Here is a 23642-nt window from a genome sequence, read left to right as displayed (position 1 = left end):
ACGGAGGCCCTGCGGAGGCAGTTCCTGCCCGAAGCCAATTCTGTCCTGTTTAATTTTGAGCTGAAGTGCAAACAAGCTCAGTGCCCCGCTGCTCCCACCCCAAATCAAATTCAGTGCTATGATTTCTCTGCGGGCGGCGGCCTGCCTTCCGGGGAGGGAGAGTTAGGGGAAGGATGGCACCAGGGCTAGTGGGCGGGAGCCGGCAGGGATCAGACCGTTTGTCTGGGGGCAGCTGGCTTGGATGGCCGGGATCTTCCACCCAGATTAAATTTTAACCCAGCTCATAAATCTTCCAAGTCTGTCCCCTGCCACCCACCCACCGGGTCTACCACTAGCTGTAGCCTGGGCAGGCCCTGGGACTGCCTGGTCCGGTGTTCTGGGGCCACTAGTGCGCAGACCAGCCAGGGGTCCCACTGGCCATCGGCCACTCGGGCTGGCTCTGTTCCAGGCTGAAGCTTGTCATCAGCCCACGGCCCTGAAGGCCAAGGCTAGGGTTCCAGTGGGGCCTTCAGTGGGCTCCACTGTTGGACCCACCCAGGTTCAAATCACAGCTCCACCTTCCGCCAGGCAGGACCAGCTTAGGTCCCTTGTACATAGGGATGTGCGAAGGAGTAAGGGAGGTGATGTGATAAAGCCCTGGGGCCAAGGAAAGGGGGCTCCTCAGGGGCCACCACCAACCCGGGCCCATCAGAGAGGCAGCCTGGGTGCACCTGCCAGTCCGCACAGCCCCTGCTCCCACCAGATGGCGAAGTGGCCTTGTCTGCAGCAGAGGGCTGGGAAGCCCACAGACCTCCCTCCTTTGGTCCCCTCCCCCAGAGCACTGGGGGGCAGGCATTTTGGGTGTGACTGGAGATGGGTCTGGCTGGGAGCCTGCATGGACAGTGTGAGCCCCCAGGGCTGGGCTGGGGAATGAAGGGCTGGTCTCCCTATCCCAGACCCCCAGGTCCCCAGGAAGGGTTGGCAGGAAGCTTCCCTTATTTATCTGCTGTTTTATGGAAATAGAAGGTACACAATCAGCCACACCAACCGAGGCGTACAGCTTGGGAAATTTTACACATCATGTGCCCTGTGACCATCTCCCGCTCAGAGGATAGAACATTCCTGTGTGGCCCCATATCTCCCCTCCCCCAGCTTTCTACTCTACAGTACAACCCGTGCCTCCTCTCCATGCTCCCCTGTGGCACCCCACTTCCCCTCGGGATGAAGTCCAGACCCCACACCCCAGCTAAGGGCACCCCCCGCGCCCACCACCCTCCCCTACGTGGGCTTCTCTCCATAGCTGCATGAGGCCAGCCTTCTCCTGCCTGCTGACTCCTGCTCAGGCTCCAGGAATCACACTGTACACGCTCCATCCACGTTTAGGGAAGAAAGGGGAGGAGGTCATGCCCACAGTGCAGGGGACAGCACCGAGGGCTCTGTGGCATGCCCAGGTCCCCAGGCAGCACGAGAGCAGTGGTAGGACTTGCAGCCTCACCCTCTGCCCGCCCTATGACATCTGCAGCCCATGGGAGAGACCTGCCAACTCTTCCTGGCCCTGCAGGGGCTGACATCATCCACTGCCCACCATGAAAGGGGTGCGCGGAGGCAGCCAGGGAAGCCTTTGCCATGTGAGGCCCCCTCTCCGGCCCCACCCCCATCTGCTGGCTGTCACCTCCCTGGAACATGTCCCGTCCTCATGTGGGGTGCTTGGCTCACCCCAGTCCCATTCCTCACCTTTCCCGAACCCCGGTCCACCTCCCTGTGCTGCTTTTAACCCCACCTGGTGGTGGCGGCCACAACATTACCTCCTGGGGCGGCTGCCATGATGATCTACACCCCCCCAAATGCATATTTGTCCTCTGCCAACGGCGCACAATTAACATTCCCACCAGTAAACGATGCGGGCCATATTTCACCCGCACCCAAGTGTGGACCACAAAGGCATTAACATAAATGATGGTGCAGTTAAGTGGGGCCTGGATTTGCATGTCTGGCAGCAGCGCACCTGCACGGGGCTTGCAGGCCAGGAAAGCCGCACAGCCTTGGAGCCCCCGCCCCAACTCGGTGCCCAGAGCTGAGCCCTCTGCCAGGACCCCAGGGACACAAGGAAAATAAGCCCGCTGCGATCCTCTCCCGGATGGAGGTGGATGCTGCTTCTGCTGCCTGGGGAGGGAATATGGGTGCGGACTAGGGTATTGGGGTCACACTTCACGGCGCTCCCCCCCAACTTCCCTGCTCCCCTTCCACACACTGCCTGACCTTCCCAGATGAGGTCAGCCCCCCGACAGCCTGGGCTCTGTTCTCCCCAGGGCTCCCACTTAGGGGCAACAGGGAGGGGTCCCTGGGGGTGTCTGACTCCCACCCAGCAAGCTGTGTTCTTGGGAGCCAGGACAGGCTGGGTCAAGCTGGGCATGCCCCCCACCATCACCACCCCTTGCTAGAGCTTAGGCTGGGAGGCAGGGACCCAGGTCCCAGGCCACAGATGCCCCAAGGTGACAGCAGCCAGCAGAATGGGGACAGCGTCAAGCCAACCTGGATGGGGATGGCTGGAGGCTGGAGGGGAGGCTAGACTCCTGGCCCAGCAGGGCCTTCTCCCTATGGTGATCCAATGACCACTTCCCTTGGGTTGTTTTGGAAGTGAAGAGGGGGCAGGCTAGGACAGACGAAGGCTTAGCTCCTCACTTCTGGGGCAAGGGAGAGAGCCAGGTCCTGTTGGGTGGCGAATCCGGGTCTCTTCAGCTGCTAGTGGGGTGTCCCAGGAGGGCTCTGTCTGAAGTCACCCCACCCAGCGTGACTGCACAGAGAGGTCTGACCTTCACTGTGTCCCCATCAGCCCCTGCCTCTCCCGGCCTCCTCCTCTGCTCCTCCTGTGTGCACCTGGGTCCCCTAGTGAATCTTCTGCCCCCACCCCAGGGCCCCAGGGACTCTGTTACTCAGAAAGTGCTCGGCAAAAATAAAGTTGAGCCACTTGGGGGACCTCCTCCAAGGTGAGTTGATAAAAGTTGCTGCCTCCTCTGGAGAGGGCCCAGGCCAGTGCCCTGGGGAGCTGTAGCCAGGAGACAAAGTGGGTGCATCAAGAGGCTCAGCTGGCAGGCAGAGCTGGGGAGGGGCAGCAGGAACACCACCCTGCCCCTCCAAGGCAGAGAGGCCTCGGACATGGCTGCTCTGGGAGCTTCAGATTCCTCACCTGTGAGAGAGGCTCCTGGTAGGGCTGCCGTGGGTGAAAGTGAGCCTGAGCAGAGAAGCCAGCCTCTCCTTCCCCGTTGGCCCAGGACAGCAGAAGGCTAACCCCACTCTGACCTGCAGGTGGCAGCTGGGACGATGGCCATCAGCTGTGGGGCTGTGTGATGCCTCAGTCCCGAAGCTCCCTTGGGCAGAGCTGCCCAGGTCAGGGGCTCTTCAGGAAGTATCCACATGTCCCCTCCTCCCCACTCTGGATAGCTCCGTGCAGCCTCCACGCCAGCCCCGTGGCTTCTGTACCTATCTGTCTGGCAGGTACCCGCAGAGCCACATGCCCTGGGACGCCATTTGCCTCTTGCCCCTGTGGCTCCAGGGCATCTAGCCCTTTACGATTTGTCTCTCCTGGTCTGGAGCAGGTCCCTCCTCCTCTCTGGGTTTTAGCTCTCCCATCAGCACAGACTCAGAGCCAGGTTGCCTGTATCAGCTGTGTGATCCAGGGCCAGTCACTGAACCTTTCTGGGTCTCAGTTGCCTTGTCTATGTAATGGGGACATTATGCTTCCTCGGAGGGTCATTCAGAGTATGAAGCGAGTCTGTGTGGAGAGTAAAAGACTTTGAACATGCGTGCATGGCACGCAGTAGGCTCTCAGTGGGTGAAGTAACTATTCTGTTATTACAGGGGATCAGAGCATATTCACAAAGTCACGGGTATTGGTGTCAGGAAAACCAGCAAAGGAGAGTGAGGCAGGCCCCACCAGCTGTCCCAGAGACAGATGCTGAAGCTGTCGAGAGGATCACCCAAAAAGAGAGGGGATGCGGCCGGAGCACCCCAGCTCCACCAGGCTCTCCTCCCTCCCTCTGAGCCGCCGGGGCTCCCCATGGCTGAACACAGCCAGAACCCATGGGTGTGGGAGTCCGCCGGTGACCAGCATCCTCCTGGTCCCAGAGCAAGAGGGGACTGAGCTGAAGGGAGAGCCTTCACAGCCCTTTGAAGTCCCACCGGCCTCAGAACAAGATGATGGTGTGTGGGTGACGGTGAAGGGTGTGGCCTTTCATGTCGGTTGAGAACACCCATGGGCTCTAGGTCAGAAAGAGCAGGGTGCAGCCTTGGCTCTCCTGTTCACCAGCTGTGAGACTGGGGTGAGGTGATAACTGTCCCAGGTGCCCGAGGCCTGTGCTGAACGCAGGAAGGTCCCAGGAAAACCAGGGCCTCAGACTCCTCATCTGTAACACGGACTAGGAGCCCTCTGGCTGGTGGAGTGGGACCAGGACTCAACACAGGAGAGGTCCTGGGAAAATCAGATCACACCCAGCAGGGCCCGTGGGGTGAGCGGGCGGGTCTCTAGCTCCTGCCCGCCCTCAGGAAATGGATCCGATGGTGTTTTTCCATCCAGGAGCCTAATAGTCAGCAATAATTCACCATCGCGTTTCCCAGTGGGTAGGAAAGCCACAAATAAGTAAATTCAGGCAGCAGGGCACAATTACTGAGCCCAGTGCTTTATTTCCCCATCTCGTCTCCAGCCCCAGCTGGCATCGGGTCGATAATAATTTATGTTGCAGCCCCCGCAGCAGAGGGGAGGTGGCCAAAATGTGGTTACGTGTGTTGGAGTCCCCCTCTCTGTACCAGCTGTGTGCTCACAGGTGGCTGTGGGAGCGGGGGTGGGTGGGGGGTGTGACCAGGGAGGAGGGAGAAAGAAAGTCAAGGCGAGGGCAGGGCCAGCTACCTGCAGGTGTCACTGGAGGGGAGGTGCAGGCAGCTTGAGGGCTCTGCAGCCCCAGGCCTGCCTGATCCCTGACCACCCATCAAGGCCCACGTTCTGTGGCAGAGGCATCGTAAGATTAAAATGGGGCCCGGACTGAAAAAAAAAATAAAATAAAATAAAATAAAATAGGGCCCAGAGAAGCGGTGGGTCTCTCCCCGCAGGCGGTTCTGGGTTTGTGCTGTGCCCAAGCTCCCAGGGAAAAACCTAAGGGGCAATGTGCATGGGGAAGAGACCCGTCCAGCAGTGGCCTTGGCCGGAGTCTCATCCACGGGAGCCTTAGAGTAGAAAGTGAAACAGAGTAGTATCTCCTGGGGTGTGGGGGCAGGACCTGGCCTCTGACCCCTCCTGGCGTGGGGAGGAGGAGTGAAGGGGGGACAGCTGAAGCCCTGCGCTGCCAGCACTCGCAGTGCCCAGTGGAGGGCTGCGGGGTGCCCTGCGGTCTCCACAGTCTCCAGCCTGCAGGGCATCTGCCAGCGTTTACCCTGCTACGGAAGGAGCGGGCTATGATTTGGATGGAGTTCATAATTTACGTAGCAGATTTCATCATGTTTCATGTTCTGTCATGTTTTCTGCCATTACAATTTTATTCTACCCTCCGGGGACGTTAGAACGTGACAGTGGGATGCTGCAGGGGAGGAGTCCCAGGGCCAGGCCGGGATGATGGCTGCGGGCCTGGAGGCAGGCGGGGGCCGAAGCTTTCCCGAGTGCGTTGGTCTCAAGGGTGACAGTAATGACAGCTGACTTATATTTGTGCCTGGAGTGCCAGGCTGGCCCTTCATGCTGCCTGTATTCCAGCATGGCACTTCCCTCACCACCCCACCTACTGGATGTGCCAACTGATCGATGCCCGGAGGTGTAACACCTGGGCCCCAGGTAACACAGGGGTTGGAGCTGCATGAGGGGCTCAACTCCTGACCCCTGACTCCGGGCTGCTGCCACCTTCGGGTAACAGCCCTCCTAACCCAAAGAGCAGCTGCACCCCAGGGTGGCAGAGGGCTCATCCAAGGTCATCCGGCCCTGAAGCGCTGTCCCTGTGCCTGCTGTCCAGCCCCTCTTCCCTGTCCCGCCTGGCCTCTGGCCTCTCTCTCAGACTGAGCCCACTCTGGGGACTCCCACGCTGCTCCCGCCTCTCCAGCCCTCTCTCTGTCCCCAGCTGACCCTAGCCACACCTGGGGAGGCCTCAGGCTCCATCTTCTGCCAGGAGCTGGCTAGAAACCTGCAGACAATGGACAGGGGAGAGGTTTCCTGGAGCCCACTCTTAATTAAAGGGGCTCCCTCCTGGGCAGCGCTGGTGGCTCAGGGGTTTAGCACTGCCTCCAGCCCAGGGCATGATCCTGGAGACCTGGGATCGAGTCCCACATCAGGCTCCCTGCATGGAGCCTGCTTCTCTCTCTGCCTGTGTCTCTGCCTCTCTCTCTCTCTCTGTCTCTCATGAATAAATAAATAAAATCTTTAAAAAGGGTTGGGGGGGTGCCCTCCGTCCTGAAGGCCTCTCAAGCCAGGGCCTATAGCATGCCCTGGTGTATTCAAAAGGCCTGCCTGGGTCCTTCCTCTGCTCCCCACCCACCAGAACATGGGACTACCCCACTCCTTGGCCTGTGTTAGGGGCAGGGCATGGCCCGGGGGTGGCTGGTGTCACTGAGCAGGGCCAGCCCCCTCCTGGCCCTCGTCAGAGGCAGTGTGACCATCCAGGGTGGCTGGTGACACTGCACATCCTCAAGACCAGCCGCCTAGAGAAGCTCTGAATAGAACTCTAAGGAGGGCTCCAACTTCCACCCACCGATGCCTCCCCTTTTCTTGTCTTGTCTTTCCGCCTGGCTTTTAAAAAAAATTAAACACGGATGGTTTCATCTTGGGAGAATTAGTATTCCAGGCAGGGCTGGGGGATGTGATTAGAATGTCAAGGCTGGAGCCTCAGAGCTGGCAGGGAAGGGAAGAGGTGCTGTGCCTGGCGGGGGCCCTGGGTGGGGGCAGAGGGCTCTGACCTGCCTGTGAGGCATGGTGGGCCTTCCAGGAGTGGCTGCTTCTAGCCCCTCGATGCCCTTCTCATGGGGAAGGCTGAGGCTGACATGGCCGGTGGGACTGGCAGCAGGTCCAGGCCCGGAGGAGGAGGAGGAAATTCGAGGGCGGCTTGGGGCAGAGATTGGCCAAGACATGTGGCCCTGGCCCAGCTCATCTACCCCATCCAACCCCCTTCTCATTCGGCTCTCATTTGCTGAATGTGTGTGCTTACTCTGTGTCAGGCACTGAGCTAGGTGCTGGGCGCTGCAAATGGCAGGGACGCACTTGTCCTCAACCACTGCATGTCACTGGCACAGACCACTACCTGGTACACAGCAGACACCCACCAAAGACCGGTTAAATGGACATGTGAAGCATTTCCCAAAGCGTGCTTTGAAGAATACCTGAGTCTTGGGAGGTTACCAGGTAGCTGCTGGAGCAGACGGTTAAATTGCTACCTTTGCAGCAGGACTTCTCAGAGCCTTTAACATGCTCATGGGGGTGTCTGAGTGGCTCAGGCAGTTGAGTGAGGTTTTGGCTCAGGTCATGATTTCAGGTGAGGGATTGAGCCCTGAGGTGCATTCCACATTCAGCAGGGAGTCTGCTTCTTCCTTCTTCCTCTCTCTGCCCATCCCCCAACTCATACCTGTGCGTGTGCTCATATGCTCTCTCTCTCTCAGAAAAATAAATATATATATAAATACAATGCTTATGGCCCTGTGAACCTGGGGGGAGGGAGCTCCATCCAGCCTACAGCCTCCACCTGTTTGAGCACAACCCACTAGTCCCTGGCCACACAGGAAAGGCTCGTGTGGGCATGGTGTATGGGCACAGAGCCGAGACAAGAGTGGGTGTGCACTCGGGTTCCATGGTGGACTCACTGTGTGACTTGGCCAGGCTCCAGAATATCTGTTTCCTCAGGTGGAGAATCGAGATGGTCATAACGGCTGGTGGGTTCAGCAAGGTGACATGTGAATGCTGCCTGCCTGGGACTTAATACAGGCTCTGTATCATTCACGCAGAGCACTTCACTCAGTGAGCCCAGGGCTGTCTGCAGAATTCCATCAGGTTAGCCATGTCACTGCTGCTGACACCCTCTGTGCCCTTAAGAGCTCACAGCCGAAGGGGGGAGGAATACACTTGGAATCCAAGGTGGACAGTGCAAGGACCAGGGTCGGGGGAGCCCCGAGGAGGGTGGATGCTGAGCAGGGGTGAATCGGAGGAGTGGCAGCGCGGCCTCAGGAGGAGGCCACAGGGGAAGGAAGCCTGTGTGTTTGCCTTCAGCCCCTTTGCCCAGGGGTCCTCCAGCCTGGTGGTCTGGGCCATCTTTGGGCATCTCTGTCTAACACCAATGTCTTCCTTGATGGAATCCCTGTCAGTACATCCGTCCTGGTCCTTCTAGATCCCCAGTCCTCCCAGAACAGGCTAGTCTTACTTCTTTGGGTCAACTGTCCAGAAAGCCAAGGACAGGAGAGTGCTGTCTTCCATCTGCCCCTTGGTCCCTGCCCAGCCCATTCTACCTGCCCCCTGCCCCTGCTCCCACTCCCCGGGCCTCCTGGCCCTGCAGCAGAGTTGTGCCTGCTGTGGGGTCCTGCACCGAACAGGGCTCCCGTTTGGTCTGATCAGCTGGGGGGCAGAAGCAGGGAAGGATCAGGGCGGAGACGACTCCCTTCAGGGCACAGCACAGACGCTGGGCCCCTCTGTGTCTGCTGCAGAGAGCCACCTTGTTCTGCAGACACAGAGAAGGCCAGCTGATAGCGAGCGGGGTGCCAGGAGAGCCCGAGAGGCCAGGGACTTCCTGAAGGAGGGGACTTGTCAGCCTGAATTGAAAGGTAGGCTCCGGGAGTGAAAACTCTTGAGTCACCCGGTCTGCCCCCATCTGACCGCAGGGAGCCTGGCACAGCTGTTTGGTCACTAACATTCCCAGATGCTGAGCAAGGGGACCCGAGTGCTTCCCCAGGGTACACCCAATGCCCCCACCCCCCGCTGCCCCCGGGCCTGCTTCCCGGGAAGTGAGTGCCTGTGCTTTGGTGGCCGTGGGTCAGGGCAGCTCCCAGGCCTGCAGCTCCCAGGCGAGGCCAGGCCCTGAGTGCTCCAGGAGCAAAGGTGCCAGAGGCCTCATTAGCCACAGCTTCCAAGAGCCTCGTTATTAACGAAAACGCGCCGCACATCCTTTCTCTTCCTCCTTCTCTCCTTAAGGCAGGCTCCCACATGAAAAGGAAAGTATACAATGAGCAGCAACGAGGAAGCCTCGGAGGACAGGCAGGCGTCCGCGCCGGAGGGAACGCGGGTCTACCTCGCGGGGCGCGCACGGGTGGGCTCCCTTTCTTCCTTTATTTTAAATAGTCTCTCTTTTTTCCCTTCCTCCTCATTCAGCTGGTCGCTCAGACTGCGCTTTAAGTCCTTTTGAAGTGTTACAACCATTTTCTCCTCTTTCAATTAACAAGAAAAGGAAGCTAATAGCTTTCTGAGCCACTCGCTGTAAATATTAACAAAGTCTGGCCGCGTGGCCGGGGCCCATGCAGCGCTGCTGGGCCGGAGAGTGTTTACGGGAAGGAGGGGAGGGTGGGTGACTTCCAACACGGAGATGAAAATCCCTTGGCATGGGCTTCCATGGTTCAGGGAAACTGGAAAGCTGGGGGAGCCAGGCGAAAGGGCGCCTGTCCCTAGGGGCCAGAGGATGGCATAGCTGGCAGGAGGGAGGTAGACATTTCTGGAAGAAAAGGCAGCTTCTGTCAGCTGCACACCCAGGTGACTTGGATGGCCCAATGCATGGCCTGGAATCCCTGGCTTGTGGCTTTCAGTGTGGTCAGTGGTAGAGGTCTTCACAGGACTGGCTTTTTTGTTTTTAAAGATTTTATTTATTCATTTGAGAGAGAGTGAGAGAGAGAGAGCACGCATGCGCACAAGCAGGGATGGGGGCCGAGGGAGAGGGAGGAGCAGACTCCCTGTTTAGCAGAGAAGCTGACTTGGGGCTCAATCCTAGGACCCTGACATCATGACCCAAGCTGAAGGCGGACACCCAACAGACTAAGCCACTCAGGTCCCTGGAGGACTTGCATTTGAACACAGCGGCTGGAGGGTGGGTACTGATGATCCACCAGACCATGGCACCTTCCTCTGTATGGTGTAGAGCTCCTGATGGACTCTGAGACTGAGGAGTGGGCTGAGGGAAGGAGTGGGCAGAGGAGGGAGCCAACAACTCCTTGAGCAGAGCCTGGGTTCTGAAAGGTCCTTGGCCTTCTCCCTAGAGGGCCTGCGGCTGTGACCCCCCTCACACATACACACACACACACCCCATGCCTGCCAGACACACCAACAAAGTGCTGCTTCATACAGGGGCTCCAGAGCTACCCCATGTAGGCCCTGTAGGGCCCGTTTCACAGCCAGGGTGGCCAGGGACCCCGTGTGAGAGCACAGAGGCACTACTGGCCAGGTCAGAGCCAGTCTCTTCTCCTCCAGACTCAGCCGAGGGCCCAGGTGTGGGGAATTCACAGCCACTGTTCTGCTAGCAAAAGGGGGCCAATTTCCTGATAAAGATCTGGCCTTTGCTGGCAGCACCATGCTCCTCGCTCCCAGGGATCCCCCAGGGCTAGGCATAGACCCTTGTGTGTAGGAGCTGAGTTACAACAAGGCCTGCTAGCCAGGGCCAGGCCAGTGAGCAGCTTCCCTCCCGGGAGCCAGCAGGCAGGGGGCCTCAAGCAGGCCTGGGCCACCATTCTTGTCCTGTCATGTGTGGGCAGGCTCCGGCCACTATGCCTCTCCCTGTGGGCAGAGGGGCAGGCCCGTGGAGGGCTGTGTGCTCCCACTCCTCTCTGCCCCGCCTAAGCCTTCCCCTCCAGAGGCTGAGAGCAGCCATCAGGAGCCCAGCTGAGCCTAGCTGCCTGAGGCTGGCCCTGCCCCCTCTCCCACTCTTGCAGCTCTCCTGGGCACAGGGGGGTCCTCCTGCCACCTCCCTCTGCTAAGGGGAGACTTCCAAGGCACGCAAGGACTCCAGGTACCAGAGGTTCCTTCAGATGCCTGCCTGCTCTTCTGTCTCGTTGCTGCCCAGGGACGATAATACCCTCATGGTGGACTTTCCAGGCCCCCACGGCTCGGCTACACTGTTGGGGCAGCACCCTGAAAGTGTAGACCAGGCCTTGAGAGCCCCCGAGACGGTGCGGGGGACAGGCTGCCAGGCCCAGGGGCAGGCAGGCAGGCAGGCAGTAGGTGCCAACAGTCTAGGCCGGTTGGGTCCCTGGGCTGCTCTGCCAGGCCACCACCAGGAGATGGGAGTGAATTCTAGACCACCTCTGGCCACAGCTGCCCTTGCTCCCCAGGTCCTGGCTTCAGCCCACTCATGGAGAGGGAGAGAGGGAGGGAAGGACCTCCCAAGGAAGAAATCCTTTCTCCAAGAAGCTGTCCTAGAAGAGCAGCCCCCTGGGACTCTGTAGCTGTTGGCCTCTCTGCTCTGGGCCCTGCCCGCCCTCAACACCCCCTCACTCACCTTCCCCAGGGGTCTGTCTCTGAGGGTGGGTGCTGGCAGGGGTCCGGGCCTGCTGGCCAGGCAGCAAGGGCTCCTGTAGTTGCCCACAGACTGGCTCCCACACCCACTCCCACACCCAACTGACAAAGTCTGGGTTTTGTCGGGAAGTGGTTTAATTAGCGGAGTGGAGGCTTGGGGGTTCGCACTGTATATGCAGGCTCTCTCGCCTCCACCTCTTCTCACCTGCTCTGGGGTGCCGTGCTGTAGTGCCAAGCCTGGGGGCCAGAGTGAGTGAGAAGAGGGCAGGAACAGGGCAGAGGGAGGAGCTGGAGCCTCCAAACATGCCCTCCTGCAGAGGCCTGCTGCGGCCCCCGCCCCAGGCACCCAGAAACACCCCCACTCAGCCAGGCTCCAAGCCCCACGGCAGGCTGGCTGTGCATGGTGCTGCTTCAGGCCACCACCCTCTAGCAAGGAGAAAGGGGCGGGAACGCACTCAGCCTCCAGGCCTGTCTTCAGGTAGCCTGCCTAGCCATCCCCTTCCCCTGAGCCCCCCAGTATTCCCTACCCCCAGCCCAGGCCCCCACCCCTTCCTGCTGCTGAGGACAAGTCCCAGCTTCTCACTGGGTCCCTCTCATGTACCCCACGCCCTCCGATTCTCCACGAAGGTCTGGTCATGCTTCCTCCTGCCTGAGTACATTCCCTGACTCCCCACTGCCCTCAGTGTGAAGACCAGGCCCCTCAGCAGAACATTCAAAACTCCCCCCAAGGCCAAAATCCCATCTCCCACTTCTGCTCAGATCACTGTCTCCACCAACTCCGAGCTTTGGGACACCAGCCTTCTCACCACCAAGCCCTCCCACTCTGAGCCACTGCATATGCTGTTCCTTTACCCGAAGTGCCCTTCCTGCCCCACCACTACTGTGCTGGCTCTGATCCAGGAGCAGTCTGTACTCCCAAATGGAAAAGCTCCCCCTGCCCTGTGGCCCCAGCCCCCAGCCCTCTGCCCCTGGAGAGAGGGATGTGGCCGTGACAGCTCCCAGGTCCGTGCTGCCACAAGAGAGGAGTGACCCACACGCCGTGGTCACTGTAGGGAAAGAGGAACAGGCCCTGTGGATGGCCGTCCTGGCGGGAGGAAGTCAGCAGCCACAGAACAAACTCTAGGTTTGAGTCACAAAGAGCCTTTTCATCTATACAGGTCGGATACAGATGCTGACCTCAGCCTGGAAGTCCTGCATAAAAGAAAACCCTGGGTCTCCTAGCTTGCACCAGCTTTGACCTGCTTGCGATGATCTAAACTCTGCCCTCTTTGCCACAGGGCAGCTCTGCCCTGGGAGCGGGGGGCAGGTGTGTTGTTCATTCAAAATGCCACTCGACCTAAGTTACCAGCCATAAAGCCCACCTGGGTTTCCAGCAGCACATACCAGCCATCTGATTAATGACACACACATAATAATCCATCCCTAAGAGCCATAGGTTGAAATGAAGCAGGAGGGCTAATTGCTAATATAGGAATTAATATCAGCGAGTACGGATCATCAGGGCAGCTAGAAACTGCAAAGCCGGAGAGTGTTTCCAGTTCGGGGGGAAGCCCTGAGGTCGAAAGGTAGGACAGGGGCCCTAGAAGACGGACAGGCTAGGCTGGTGGTTGGGAGAGACCCAGCCTCACCCACCTGCCCCTAGCTTGCCACTGAGTTCACATGTAACTATCATGATGTGGGAGTCTGGGGAACCCCAGAACCCCAGCACAGTGTTACCTTCACCATCAGGCCCCCAGTGATGGGGCTGGGCAAGGCGGGTTTTTGCCACCATAGGGCCCTGTGTGGGTCACCTACTGTGGCCCTCCACCAATCAATGGCCTTCCCACTAGACTTCGAGCTCCTGGGATTCTCTGGATCCCAGCATCTTGCATGGTGCCGCTGGGAGCATGACTGGATGCAGTACACGTTTATACATGTTTACTGGATGGATGGAGTGGGGGAGAGAGATGGACAGACATGTAGATGGATGGAGGGATGGGGAGAGAGAGGGAGGGATTGATGCATGGATGGATAGATGGACAGATGCATGATGGGTGAATGGAGAGAAGGATGGATGAATGGAGAGACCTGGATGGATGGACAGATGACTGCCCAGGAGGGCCACAGGAAAACCCATGTTCCCTCAGTACAGTGGGCCCAGGGGCCACCATGTGTTTGGTTAATGGCGGGTTTCTGTTGCACTGAGCCTCAGTGTCATGCAGAGAGAGGTGCACTGGCCCAGAGTTCCAGGCCATGGATGTCTGTCATGCAGGTTGTGCGATCTTGGACAAGTGGCCCCTTCTCAGGGTCATGGTCTGCCCTGCCTGGCCAGCTATACTGGGTTGTCCCAAGGCTTAAGAGAGACAGCAAAGCAGAAATGACCTGGAAAAGGATAAGGCGCATGCACTATCCCCTTGCAGACAGTGTATGTGTACGGGCTGATCCAGCCAAAGTGGAGCAGCGTAGACATGTGGGATTGTGCACTTGGCTTTCTATCCCCCTTTCAAATTTCTTTTAGTATGGTTATGGTGTTATTATTTATAACACAGAGTAAAATTGTAAGCATCTCAAGTGCATACAAATGGAAGCTTTTATTATGTTCACCCAAAAAATGGTCCATTTGGCAGAGCAGAGACCTGGGGCTTGTGGGAACAGGGAAGCCGAGGCGAGGGGTGGTGGGCAGAGAATGCCCTGAAGGGGGAAGGGCCTACATGGCCAAAGTGGCCTGGGGCCCAGGAGGAGCTCCCATGGCTGAACCCTTGGGATTCCATGGATTCAGTTTGTCCTATTGACCACCCGCTCAATTTGACCACATAGAATGTCCGCATGGAGCATTCATTCTGCATTGTGTGGCCTTGGCCTGCCTACACGATCCAATAGTGCACCTGCTGGGGTAGGTAGATGTTCTCCAGGAGGGCACATATTTTACATATTTATTCCTGGGTCTGGTTTGGCTCAATGAGCGCAGGTGGCTACTAACTATCATCACTACGCACCCACAATGAGCAGAGCTCACACCTCCCAAGCACCGCCAGCCAGGCCGACCCAGGACAGACAAAGTCGGACAGGCCCAGCAAGAGCCTTGTTTAGACCCCAGTTTTTTAAATGAGAAAGGAGAGAGGGGAGTTCACAGGGTACACTTATGAAGCGCCTACTGTGTGCAAGGCACTGAGCCAGGTACTGGGGGATCTGCCTCAGACAAGCAGACACAGTCCTTCCTTTCAGGACACTATGGTTTGTGTGACCACGTACCCCAAGGAGAAGGGGGCTGCAGGAGGTGAGGGTGATGCTGGGTGGACCCCTGAAGGAGCGGGGACTGCTTGGGGGGAGGGCCTGGGGAGAGCGGGCTTGGGGCATTCCAGGGACTCCAATGTACAGGTGGGGCTGTGCCATGTGGGGCTCCAGAGGCTGCGTAGGAGCCTTGCCTTTTTATCCCAAGGGCTGTGAAAAGGGCCTGGTGCCGGCAGGATAAAGCTGCCCTCCTGGTTCCTAACTTCAAAAGCAGAACTTAGGCCGTTTCTCTCTGTCGTGGGGGATCAGCAGCCATGGCCGGCTGGAGCCTCTGGGCTCCGAGGACACTGCCAACATCCTCTCTCCATACAGTGGCCCAGCCACCTCCCCTCCCACCCCTCAGGGGTACAAAACAATTTGCTCGTCCTGGCCAGGGAGTCAGATGACCTCATTGGACTGTTTCCATTTCTCACTTTCATAGAGAAATTACAATTTATAATCCGATGAAATCACGCGGGGCTAATAGCAATAAGAACCCACGCCATAGCCATCAGTCACCCCTCACGCAGGGACTATCCTGTCCCTCCCTCCTGCCCAGCCCCCTTACCCCCCCCAGGGGCCACACCCTATCTGCCCACTGGCACCTCAGGGCCTGGCCACACAGGATCCGTGGGGTTTGCTGGTTCTTGTACCTCTTTCCTCCTGGGGAGGCTTGTCCCAAGATTCCCCCACTTATCCTGTCAGCCAGGTGAGCCTCAGCCTGCACTCCACCCCTAGTCCCATGTGCACCCCTGCCAGGCTGGACATCCAGGGGGGCAGTGCACTCCGCCCCTGCACCCCTAAATATCCTTGGTTTTATTTGTAACAGCCCCAGACAACAAGCATTTCTCAAATCAGCCACCTTCAGCCCAACAAAGGAGAGTGCCCAGATGCAGCGGAGCCCATCTGGATCCGATTTCAAACCAGAGCTCACACTCTCAGATGTGTAATAAAAGCTCTTTTGCAAAGAGGGGCTCCCGCAGGGGGAATGCGGACACTGGGGCACTGCAGGGCTTCAGCACGCCACGCTAATGAGAGGTGATCGGAGGGCTTGGGTTTTGTTTTGGATTCTGAGGAGCAGCCAGCCCTGCCTCCGGGCCTCTGTGGAAGGGGAGGATGGCCTCTGAGGGCACTGGGGGCGTGGAGCCCTGACCCTGGCCTAGGAAGTGGGGCAGCTGCAGGATGGAGGCCAGGGACTCTGAGACCTAACTTCTCCGCTTCCCTGCTGCTCCCGCTTCCCATGGTGAGGAAGGCAGTGCTGCTTCTGGAAGCCGAGACCGAGGTGGCCCAGTTGGATCCTTTGAATGACATTTTAGCAAGAGGAGCAGGTGCTGGGGGAAGTGGAGCCAGCTCTGGGCCGGGCAGGCAGCCCCTGCACAGCCAGGAGCCCTCAGAACTTCATGTCTCTTTCCGATCCTTCCTCCCCAGCGAAAGGAAACTGGGGAGCTTTGAGGAGGGTGCTCTGCATGGCCCCCTGTTTGTTCTCTGAATTTGAGAGAAGGGAGATGATGGAGAATCATGCCAGCCCCCTCCGGCTCACTGGAGAGTGGTGTTCAAGAAAGCGGGTTCCAGAGGGATGGCAGGAGAGGGGGCCGTGCAGCCCCAGCCGCCTGTCCCTGCGTGGCTCCTCATTTTCCCGGCCTTAATCGCTTGTATTGTTTTTTGGCAGGTGAGGAGGCAGGGAGTGGGTGAGCAGAACTCTTTTTTGGACAGACAAGACCAGGGGGTGAAGCGGGACTAACTTGTCCCTCCCCAACCCGCCTCCCCAGCAAGAAAACCTTCTCAACAAACAGGAGAAGCCAAGCAGGACTGAGCATGCCCCCCCACCCCCCCACCCCCGAACATCTTTCCAAAGAGAGGCCTGACAGCTCAGTGGTGCATGTCAGCGGCTCCAGCCCCCCGTGAACGTCTGAACTCCTCAGCGGGGTAATGGACCCCCTCCCTCCCCCCCACCGGAGACACAGCCTGAGTGGCAGGAATACAGATTCTTTGGAGAGTGGCTCCCCCTCAGCTCTGTCACGCAAGAATGCTCTCTGCACCGGAGCCCATTCTGCCAAGTGACTTCAAGGGATAAAAAAAAAAAAACTTGGTGAAGAAAAGAGGGTAAAAGCCACGCAGAAGCCTTTCAGAGGAGGTGGCCAACAGACAAAAGGGCAAAAGTTGAAAGAGGACAGTGAGAGGCCACCTGGGCAGGATGGACCCCAGGCTCTAGGGCATGCCTGGGGAGCAGGGGCCCAGAACCCCTTCAGGCTGCACGCGGGAGGCCCTGGCCTGCAGGGAGTGCCTCTACAGGCCCCTCGCGCCCACCCCTCACTCCAGGGGCAGAGGCCAGCTGTGCCTGAAGCCTACCGGACAGAGCATGCGACGCCAGCCCTGCAGCCACGTGTGAGCTCCAGGAGCCCGGCAGAGCAGAGCACAGCGGGGGTCTTCCCCCGCTCCCGGGGGAGCCCCTAGCTCCACCCAATACTCCAGCTCTGCAGCCTGCCCCCGAGTGCCGGGGCCACAGGGTCGGAATGTGAGTGTGTTCAGGTCCACCTCAAGTGGAAGCATCCAGAACAGAGACCCCAGCAGGCTCCGGGGCTGCAGCTCAGGAGGTAAGGCAGATGTGGATGGGCTCTGGGTGGCCCAGGAAGGCCCAGCAGCTCCTAATGCCCAGAGACAGTGTGGCGCATGAGGCGGCTGGGGCCTGCTCTCTTTCCAGCTGGGTTGCACTGGGTATCACAGACCTCCCCAGGTCTGCAGCTCCAGCCCACCCAGCCCACCCACAGTCAGGCAACTGACAGTTTCTGCTTGCTAGGGGATGGGTCTTTTGCTACCCAGTGGCCATGCTTTACCCCGGGGTGGGTGGGCCCAGGGTATATGGGAGTACCCTTTTCTCAAGTAACCTGCTGCCCTACCAGACCCTGTTGCTCCAGAGGAGAGGTCTCACTTTGAGCCCCTCTGAGTTCTGCCCAAAGGGGGCAGTAGTGAGGCCTCGGGGGAGGCGGGACCTTTGGTGACCTAGGTCACTAGCCATGGCACCTGCTGCCCTCCAACTGGAGGTAGTCCCTCCATCCAGACTGCCCCTGCCCTGCTCTGGAGGACCAAGGGTGGGGTTGAGCCAAAGCCACCACCAAAGGCCTTGTGCCCGCTGGCCTTGGGCAACAGTGATCTGGCTTGCAGTGCAGCCCCTCTGTTGGTGAGAGTGGCAGGCTGGGGTCCCAAGATCACACAGCAGGCCAGAGGGCCCCTCCTCCTCACTGGAGCTGTGGGCTGCTGGCGAGCTGCCGAACTGCCAGGGCCGGTCAGGTGGGGAGCTGGGTCCTGCCTGGGGGGGGCGGTGCCCACTCTTTTGGGCTCCCCCGAGGCCAGGAGGGAGGGCTCATGCTTCTCCAAACACAAATCCCTGGCAACTTCTAGCGGCAGCACCCAGGGCAGGGTAGGGAAGCCCCAATTCATTACCAAGATGGAAAATGACACTTCTTTGCACGCTTCCCCAGGAGAGGGGCTGATTTATGACTGCGCCAGGGCCCGGGACATTCGTCAGCCCGGCGCGACACGCACGCCGTCTGCGGGGGCATTAATAGCCGTGTTATTAGCCACCGGCGTGAAAGATGCCCTGCGGAACGGCTATTTGCTGTTATTTATTATAAAGGCGTGCCAGCCCGGCAGCAGGGCCGACAGGCGTCAGGATCGCAGGGAGCCCGAGCTTAGCCCCTGCCCACCTGGCCTCCCCTTGCTCACTCCTACCATGCGTCCCCCACTATCCAATCATTTGTCCCTATTTACCTCCCAGACCCCAAGAGGGGCTGGGGAGCAATTCCTAGGGCCCGCTCCTGCTCCCTAGGCCTGCACCCCTAATATTTATGGAGAATCTGCTCAGTGTGGGCCTCTGCCTCTGGTGAGCTGTGGAGCTTCCTTCCATCCCAGGGCAGAAAAGCAAAGAGAAACAAACCGGGGGCCAAGCAGATATGGGTTTGTGCCCTCTCCCTCCTGTTGTACGCAGTGTGACCTTGGGCATATCCCTTCCTCTCCCTGAATGTGCTCCCTGTTTTTGCACACTGGGCATGCAAGCCCTGCAGGGCAGCGGCCAGCTGGAGGGGAGAGGAGGTCACGAAGAACTGAACATGCAGCAGGGGCTCCCCTGGCCAGCCACTGCCACTAATGGGTCCCACTCCATGGGGCTAGAGGGGTCTGCAGACCTGCTGGCAGGGGAGGCAGCCCCAGGAGTCCCTGTGTGAGCTGGATACTGTGCATCATCATCCCCTCTGTGCCAAACCTCTGGGAAAGGCTTTGAGGGTTCAGTGCCGGGAGGAGGAGGGTCCTGGGCTGCTGGATCAATCCCTTCTGCTCTCTGGGCCTAGTTTTTCCTTCCCTGTGAAAAAGGCAGATAATCTCCAAGGTCCTGCGCCTCCCCCATTCCAGGGTCCTGAGGACAGGGTCCACCCTTGTGCATATCTGTGGGGTGGGAGGGGAGGGGCCTTCTCTAAGAAAGTGAGGTTGGCCTCTAATGCCTGGAAGTAGATCTGCAGTTGGGCAATGCCAGGTCAGCCTCTCCATGTCAGACGAGATGAGCAGCGGGGCAGGCAGGAGTCTTCCTCAGGTGTCTCCCTCTGGGGTGGGGCACGGCCCCCTGGGCAACTGAAAGGGCAGGAGAGAGCACTGGACAGCGAGTCCAGGCCTGGGGCTGTGTCTGGCTCCTCTACCACTGGCTGTACAATTCAGACCAGTCAGTCCCTCTCCTTTCCTGGGCTGCCGTGGTAAGGGCACCTGGCTGGCTACCACTTCCTGGGGTGGGGCTGAAGGGTGCCAGCCTCCCTCTTCTCTCCCTCTCCCTGTTTCTAGGTTTCTAGAAACCTAGATTGGCAGGGGCCTTCCTTGGCATCTTTATTCACTCACTCATTCATTCATTCACCAGATGCTTATGAGCACTCCTGTGCCAGGCTCTGCTGGGCTGGTGAACGGGACAGAACAGATCCTGGCTTAGAGGAGTTTACATTCTAGTGTGAATGGTTGGAGAATCCACTCATGATACATGATTGGGGGAGGGCCTCTCCAGGAACAGGGCAGTGGGGGGTGCACAGAGCCCCAGGGGGCCCCACCCCCAGCCTGCTCCCAGCCTGCTCCCTGCCTCTGCTTCATTATCAACAAACATCACCCTCCCCAGCCTCTCCTGGTCACCCTGCTCCTCTCTCTCTGCCCCTGGCTGCCAGGATCCTGCTGGCTGCTCAGAGGCCCAGCAGCCCTGACCCTACAAACCCCTGGGGTTCCCTCCCGGCTGCCCTATTTCTTCCTTCCCTCTGCCCCCACCCCAAATAAAGGCCCTCCAGCCCTACTTCTACCTTCTGAAACTCCCCTGCCCTTTCCTTTTTCCTTCCCCAAAGAAAGGAAGCCACAGTCTAGGCAGCTTTACTAAAAAATGCACGCAGACAGACAGAAATATCAGGTGCGGGAATATCTTATTCAATAATGTGGGGAGAGAGAGAAACAAAATTACACGTGTCTCCTTTCATCCCCCCACCCCCTCCTGGCCCCGAATAGTTTAATATCGAACCCTGTTATCAATATAATTAACCTCCTAAGACACAATTTTAAAGTCTTATTTTTGAAAGGGATTTGCATTCTCTGAAGTTCAGGACATCCTGCCGCCCGGCACCGCCCAGACGGCCTACGCCGTGAGGTGAACTCGAGGTACATTTTTAGTGGATTTGCATACCTGTCTGCAATTACTGCTAGTGATAACAGCTGATGCATAATGCATGCAGCATGAAATTAGAAAAATAATTAACTTTAGGTTTTAAAAGAATCCTCTACCACCACCACCCTAGCCCTCTCCCCCTTCTACTATAAGTTTTCAGTGGCACCAGGGGATGAGAGCAGGGGCACTGTTGTGCAGGGCAGGCTTGGAAGGGGCTCCAGGGTCATGGTAGCTGGCTCCCTGCCAGAAGCAGGTGGCTTCAGTGGGCTTCGGCTGGCCTGGGCCCGAACTAGGGCTAGGAAAAAGTGCGCTCACACAAAAATGCCAGGGTCTCCCCCTGGCCCTTGGTTCCATCTGGACCTGCCCAGAAGTGCTGCCTGCTGCTAAGACGAACATAGCTTATCCTCACGAAACCCAAGGAAGTGGATCATTTATGGTCCCATCTTACAGAGGAAGGCCTGAGACCTGAGGCTACCCTCAGGAGGGGGAGCCGCTGTACTGAGCCCAGGCAGGCCCCCTTGGCTGTTGGCCTTACAGGAGTGGGGGTGGAGGGCTCGCTGGAGGTGGCAGCAGGGGAGCTTTTCCCAGCCCCCCTGCCTTATGGCCCTCCTCCTGTGCTGCTTGTAGCTAAGCTGGGAAGGTAGTGCTGGCTGGTGGGGAAGAAAGTGTGGGACCCCTCGTTAATTTAGACAGAGGTATGGAGGTGAAGCTCCCTGCCTGCTGGGGGGAGACCATGGCTCCTTTCACTCCAGTTTGCCCTGTACGCTTTGCTCCTGCCTCGGGCCCCGCTTTTCCAGGAAGGACCTGAGGACCTGGCAAGGTTTAGGGAAAATACAGTGAATTCTTGTTGCTGAAGAGGGCCGGCAGCAGGGACACAGGAAAGGGGAAGGCAAGGGGCTCCCTGGCTCAGTTGTTTCTGAAGCTCCACCAAGACAGGTGGGCAGCTGCGCTGAGTGGGCCATAGAAGCACCTCGGGGTCCCTCCCCGGGACAGAGTGAAGCAGCCTTTCTTTCTAAAACCACTCAGTCCTGTGCTGGGCACTCCACACAGCCCCTCTCCTGTTGTCCTCCCCAGAGAGTGGGGTTCCCGGCAGCTCGTTACAGATGAGGAGGCCAAGGCCCAGAGAGGCATCGCCACAGGCCACTCAGCCGAGAACTGGTGAGGCCAGGTTCGAACTTAGCTTTGTTGTCTCCTCCCTGATTCTAGTCCACATGCCTCCATCTCGGGGTCAGCACCACCTGGAATTCTCTGATTCCTAAAGTGGGGGCTGAGACTGCCCCCCCCTTCAGGGGACCAACCCAGCATCAGGACATCCCTTCATTGATGAACATGAGGCAGCTGGGGACTTGGGGGTATGAGGAGGCCTGCCCTGCTTTCCCTCTCCTGCCTGGGACCTCTAGCTCCTTCCAAAAACACGCTCAGCCCCCTGGTGTGCTCATGTCTAAGGGTGCGCCAAGAACCTGAAGCAGTAGACATCATGTCCTACCCAGCATGCCAGGGCTTGTGCTGGGCCTTGTGTGCTGGGTCTTGTGTCCTCTAACTACCCTCACTCCAACCCCCGCTCCCAAGTGGATCCCCCAGCAGTCCCTGGGCCTCTGGCAGCCTCCAGCTTGATGGGATTTGGGGAAGACACCAGGCCAGGGGGTCTCCAACAGGGAAGCACTTCCATCCAGCTGGCAGATAAATATCTCCCACCAGTGAAGTGGTTGTAAGCAAAGCCAGCATGGGGTCAGCTTCGCAGAGGATCAGAGAAAGCTTGGGGATGGGGGGCTCTAAGCTGAGGTCTTGGGGAGGAGTAGAAGCTGGCAAGGTGTGAGCAAGGGAGGGTGTACTGGTGTCCCGTAATCATGAACAAAGGCCCAGAGGCAGCACGAGGATGGTCAGGGCCTTCAGGAACCGGGGTAGGCTGCCTCTCAGACTTCCAAGGGGACCGAGGCAAGAGCTGAGCTGTGGGCTGCATCCATTCACACCCCTCCCTGGGCCTGGAGAGTTAGTTCCTCATGAGAGAGATGCTGGAGAGCAGCCCAGGGTCACACAGAGTGGTCCTGGTGTTGAAGGGCCAGCTCTGTGTGCCCCAGCTGTAGATCAGTGCTTCTACCGTGGCTTGGGGTATGGGGCTGAAGATACACAATTAGAAGGAGTGGGGACCCAGCATCACAGCCATTGACAAGGAGTCCCTATCAGAAGCCTGGAAGTGGCAGAGGCAGGACTCAAACCCAGGTTTCTCTGTCCTAAGGACAGCAGGAGCCAGTGACTGATGGAGAATGCCAAGAATGATGCCCCAGGTCCCCCCTTGGCAAATGGCCACCCTGAGCCCCCTCTCTGCTCCCTTCCCCTGCCCCAGAGGGCAGGATCGTACTGTCAATCACGGAGCTGGCAGGTCAGAACTCCATCATGCTGAAGTCTGTGGAATCCACAAAACAATTAAGTGACCCCGTAAAAGACGGGCGATTTACCAGGTTTAATGTGATGGCCACATAAACCATCAAACACACAACAAAGGAATAAAAAGGCCACCTGGCCCCCGGGCAATTAAAGGTTCTTCCAGAAGGTATGCTCTCTTCCTCCCCACCCCCCCCCTCAAGCTGTGCCCTGCTCTGCAGCCTTGGGGAAGGGGCGGTGGAGGGAGCTTCAGCCAAGATGGATGAGGCCTGCAGACAGGGGAAGGGAAAGGCCTTGGGTCCCTGCTTCCCACCTGCTTCTTGGTTATCCATCAGGCATCTCTGAAAGGTGCAATTTAGACTCTATTATGATGCCAGGGCTTCTGGAGGCTGAGGGCTGCGGCCCTGAGCTGAGCGGGCACCAGGAACTAATGTGTGTGCCAGAGAATGTGGTGGCTGGCCTTGGCTTTGGCCTTAACAAGTCTGCGCCATGCTCAGGACACTGCCCCCACACGGCCAAGCCCAGGCCCACACGTACCCCATGTGCCAGGTCTCAGCAACTGACAGGTCAGAGAAGGCGTGTGTCCTCTGACCAGATGCTGGGGCCCTTGCTGGAGGAATTCAGACTGGACCTCTGAGACAGAGGCAAGGTGGCCTTTGAGCAGACCTGAGCCTTCCTGTCCCCAGCACCTGCCCCAGCCCCAGCTCTTTGCTCCTGAGCATCTTGAGACGGGATAGCCAGGCTCCATAACCTTCATGTGTACATGATAAGCCCGCACAAGTACAAACATGCCTCTGTGAAGGGGGCTGGGTGAGACCCGGCTGGCTGGTCCCCCGTGTGCCTGGGTTTAACCTGTCCTCTGAAGGCTGGCATGTCCAGGTCTACGCAGCAGCCCCATTTTGAGCCTGT

The 23642-nt window shown here is 58.5% G+C and overlaps 2 protein-coding genes across 3 annotated transcripts in view; one reads left to right on the top strand and one right to left on the bottom strand.

Annotated features, from left to right (window-relative positions):
- Nucleotides 1-23642, bottom strand: part of MACROD1 (mono-ADP ribosylhydrolase 1) — a 149881-nt gene that overhangs the window by 77405 nt on the left and 48834 nt on the right.
- FLRT1 (fibronectin leucine rich transmembrane protein 1) overlaps nucleotides 1-23642 on the top strand; it is a 76241-nt gene that overhangs the window by 44918 nt on the left and 7681 nt on the right. The window contains exon 3 of one of the 2 annotated variants that reach the window (XM_038564145.1): nucleotides 16344-17268. The exons of the other annotated variant lie outside the window; for it this stretch is intronic. The gene's annotated coding sequence lies outside the window, so the exon portion shown is untranslated. The remainder of the gene's footprint in view (nucleotides 1-16343; nucleotides 17269-23642) is intronic. 2 annotated transcript variants of the gene reach the window in all.

Source organism: Canis lupus, chromosome 18, assembly GCF_011100685.1.
Source record: "Canis lupus familiaris isolate Mischka breed German Shepherd chromosome 18, alternate assembly UU_Cfam_GSD_1.0, whole genome shotgun sequence".
NCBI classification, from domain to species: domain Eukaryota; kingdom Metazoa; phylum Chordata; class Mammalia; order Carnivora; family Canidae; genus Canis; species Canis lupus.
Note: the sequence above shows the minus strand (reverse complement) of the source record. Positions and strands in the feature narration are given on the sequence as shown.